The sequence below is a fragment of the Staurois parvus genome, unplaced genomic scaffold, assembly GCF_062004578.1.
Source record: "Staurois parvus isolate SC_StPar_1 unplaced genomic scaffold, SC_StPar_1.0 ptg002668l, whole genome shotgun sequence".
NCBI classification, from domain to species: Eukaryota; Metazoa; Chordata; class Amphibia; order Anura; family Ranidae; genus Staurois; species Staurois parvus.
The window spans coordinates 279,823-284,229 of NW_028320464.1; positions in this window are offsets into that span (position 1 = coordinate 279,823).

Sequence of the window (4,407 nt, forward strand, 5' to 3'; positions counted from 1 at the left end):
TTAATTTGGGTGCAGCGTTGCATGACCGCGCAATTGTCAGTTAAAGTAACGCAGTGCTAAAACACAAACCTCTTCTGTAACCTCTTCCTGACCGCCCTATAGCAGAAATACTGCTATAGGGCAGCACGGGTGCACAAAATCACATATATATACATGGTTTGCGCTCTTGTGGTTTTCACGCCCCTCCCAGATAGCATCAGATTGCCCTTCAGTACACCAGTCATCACATTTAACCCCTTGATTGCCAGGAACACACTCATACACAATAAACCTCCATTGCTAGTATAGTGTCTGAAAGGATCAATATCTTTGATCAGATCAGCACTATACCAGCGTTCACATTAATATAGCGTCCCCAAAAAAGCAGCGTTAGCGGGATCAGCGGGATTTTTTGGAGATGTTTGCATTGATTGTGAATCAAAGCAGTTTATATGCACAACAATTTATTGCCGCCAACCCAAATTCAAACCTTGCCAGACCATTCACATGGAAACTCATTACGGTTTTCGAATTTACATTTTTTTGGGGCCTAACCCTCAACATGGGTATTACTAAAGAAAATGAATTGCGGTTGTATTGTTCCACAGACCCGATTCATCATATGCCGTGTTCTCTGCTGCCATGGCCAGGCATAGATACGAGAGTATAATGTGTTTTATGCATTTCAGCGACAATACACTCTGTCATCCTCGGGGTGACCCTGAATCTGACCGGCTCCACAAAATTCAGCCCCTCGCAAATCACCTTAACCAAAAATTTGCAGATGTCTATACTCCCCAGCAAAACATCTGCATTGATGAGTCCCTCATTAATATTTCTGGCCGCCTCGCATTCAAACAATTTCTCCCCAGCAAGTGTGCCAGATATGGGGTCAAGATGTAGAAGACCTGTGAGAGGACAACAGGCTATACACATAAATTTCAGATTTATGAGAGAAAAGATAGTCATGTGGAGCCCCCCGGATGCCCAGACTACATGGGGAGTAATGGCAAGATAGTTTGAGACTTGGTGTCATCATTTCTCCATATGGGGTACCACTTATACGTGGACAATTTTTATTCAAACATGCCACTATTTAGACATTTGTACAATCTTGGAACTGGTGCATGTGGCACCATGCGACCTAATGTGTGCCCACCATTAGAAGTGGGTGGATGCAGGGCGGTATATTCTAATGGTGGGCATACCACACACTTTTTCTGGCAGAGATTTCTTCTCTTTTTTTTCATTCAGCCCACAGGCTGCATACGAAAAAAAAAGAACATAGCATATACACCCAACAAGGACCAGCGATGTACTGGTACATCCCTGGACTTTGAATGGTTATACCAGGATGATGCCTACAGCTGCAGGCATCATCCTGATAGAGTTTTTTTCAGCCGTTGACCGTCTTTCATGTAAAAGCAATCCTAGTGGTTAATTAGCTGCAGGATTGCTTTTACAAGCAGCGGGAGATGATGCCCCCCCTCCCCCGCTGTCTTCCACAGCCTTCTCAAGCAGTCCCGTGCCATCGGGGGAACGTGAGAATGCAGCCGGTGTTTCTGCCAGCTGACCATAGAGCTGATTGGAGACCAGAATGGTGCCGATCATCTCTATAGTCTAAGAAATCGGAAGCTACAAGTATTTCATCACTTCAGTTTTGCAGGATATAAACAGCGCCATTTGTAAATTGGGAAAGCATCTGATCACACCGATCTTGGTTTGGTTAGATAATGTAAGGGCAGAGGGGATATCTAGAGTCTGATAGACCCCAGATTTCTCAGACAAGAATATAGGACAATGCCCATTGAAGTTATCGGGGATATTTGCATTCCCTGTGATAGCATTAAATGTGATTAAAAAAAAAATAAAAGGGACAGTGTAAAAATAATTACAAAAATAAAAATTACTTTAATTACTTTAAATCATGTCATGTTTGGTATCTATTTACTCGGCATACCATCATCTTTTATATTTTACCAAATAATTGGCCAATATAATGTGTTTTTGTGCATTAAATGTAAAAAAGTGTATTTTTTTTAAATTTGCATTTGAAAAATCGCTGCGCGAGTACTATGTGACATAAAAAATTGCAGCACCCACCATTTTATTAACTAGGGTGTTTACTTAAAAAAAATATATAATGTTTGGGGGTTTAATTTAATTTTCTAGCAAAATACACTAATTTTTTTCATGTGAACAAAAAGTGTCAGAAAAGGCTGGATCTTCATATGGTTAGAGGAGTGAGTGATGTGTGGCATAAACGTCTAATGCTGGGCATAAAATGCCCCCACCCCCCAAAATGACCCCTTTTTGAAAAATAGACACCCCAAAATATTTGCTGAGAGGCATGTTGAATCAATAGAAGAATTTATTTTTTTACCACAAGTTTTTGGAAAATGACAACATTTTTGTTACATAAAATTGTCACTTAACCTCTTTCCGCCCGGCCTATGGCCAATTGGCAGCCGGCAAAAACCCTCACCTTTCCGGGTGGACGCCATATGGTGTCCTTTCGGGTATGCGCAGTTTGCGCACCTGCAGAGCCACGATCTGTCACTGGCCATGTACCTCAGACCGATGACAGATCTGAGTACCGGCCCCGTTGCCGGTACCATGTGACCTGCTGTGACCAATCACAGCAGGTCACATGACAGTTGTATATAATGGATGGCTTCATTTATGCCATCCATTGTATACTAGTGTGGCTAGCTGTGAATGGTCACAGTGATCACATGCACAAGCTGGGCCAATCACAGCCCAGCTGTGTCATGTGATTAGCTGTGGCCAAATCACAGCTAAGCACAAAAAAAAAAAACCCTGAATGAATCTATGTCATTCGGTAAATACTTGCTTATAGCAAAGTAATTCTTTGCTGTAAGCAAATTGTGTAAAAAAAAAAATAAATAAATACTGATCACCTCCCCAAAGTAGTACAATGTTACTATGGTAACCTTGTACTGCTTTGGTCATAGTGAAATAAAAGAAAAAAATGTAATAAAAAATTTAAAATAATAAGACAATTTAAAAAATTTTTTTAAAAATTATAATTTCTTTTTTATACTGTCACCAGTCAGTGTCCCTGATCACCGCCATGCCAGTTATATGATGATGAAAAAAATAGTGAAAATAATTTTTAAAATTTTCCTCCTTAAAATACATTCTGCTACTTCTCCCGAGTATGGGGGTACCACATGTGAGAGACGTTTTGGCAGTCTAGCCAAGTACAGGACTCCAAAATCCAATAAGCACCTTCAGGCTTTTAAAGGGCTTAATTTCCTCATTACACTTCCTGACTACCTATCACAGGTTCGGAGGCCCTGAAATGCCAGGATAGCACCTAACCCCCCCAAATGACACCATTTTGGAAAGTAAACACCCCAAGGAATTTGATAAGATGCATGGTGAGTATGTTACAGATCTCGTTGGTTGCCACAAATTTTTGTAATATGAAGAAAAAAAACAAAAACATATTTTTTCTATTCTTTTTTTATATTTCAAAACCGTGTGAGAAAAAATGAGATCTGCAAAACACTCACCATGCTTCTTATCAAATTCCTTGGGGTGTCTACTTTCCAAAAAGGGGTCATTTGGGGGGTTAGGTGCTATCCTGGCATGTCAGGGCCTCCAAAACTGTGATAGGTAGTGAGGAAGTGTAATGAGGAAATAAAGCTCTTTAAAAGCCTGAAGGTGCTTATTGGATTTCAGGCTCCTGTATGAGGCTAGACTGCCAAAACGTCTCTCACATGTGGTACCCCCATACTAGGGAGAAGTAGCAGAATGTATTTTGGGGAGTAATTCCACATATACCCATGGCTTGTGCGAGAAATATATAATTTAAATGACAACTTTGTGTAAAAAACAAAAAAAAATGTTTTTGTCATTTTCTAGAAACTTGTAGAAAAAAATAAATCTTCCATGGACTCAATGTGCCTCTCAGCAGATAGCTTAGGGTGTCTACTGTCTGAAAAGGTCATTTGGGGGTGTTTGTACTATCCTGGTATTTTAGCACCTCAAGTAATGTGATGGGCAGTCAGAAAGTAAAAGCTGTGTAAATTCCATTATCTATACCATAGTTTGTAGACGCTATAACTTTCACACAAAGCAACAAATATACACTTCTATTATGTTCTTTTATTTTCTATTTTATTCATTTCTATTCTGTTTCATGCTAGTCCTTTATTTTCTATCCTATTCTGTTTTATTCTATTCTATTCTTTTCTGTTCTATTCTTAAAATTTCTACTCTATAATATTCTAGTCTATTTTAGTATATGTTTGCTATTCTATTCAATTACATTCTATTCTACTCTGTTTTATTCTACTCTTTTCTATTCTGTTCTTTTATTTTCTATTTTATGCATTTCTATTCTGTTTCATGCTAGTCCTTTATTTTCTATCCTATTCTGTTTTATTCTATTCTTTTCTG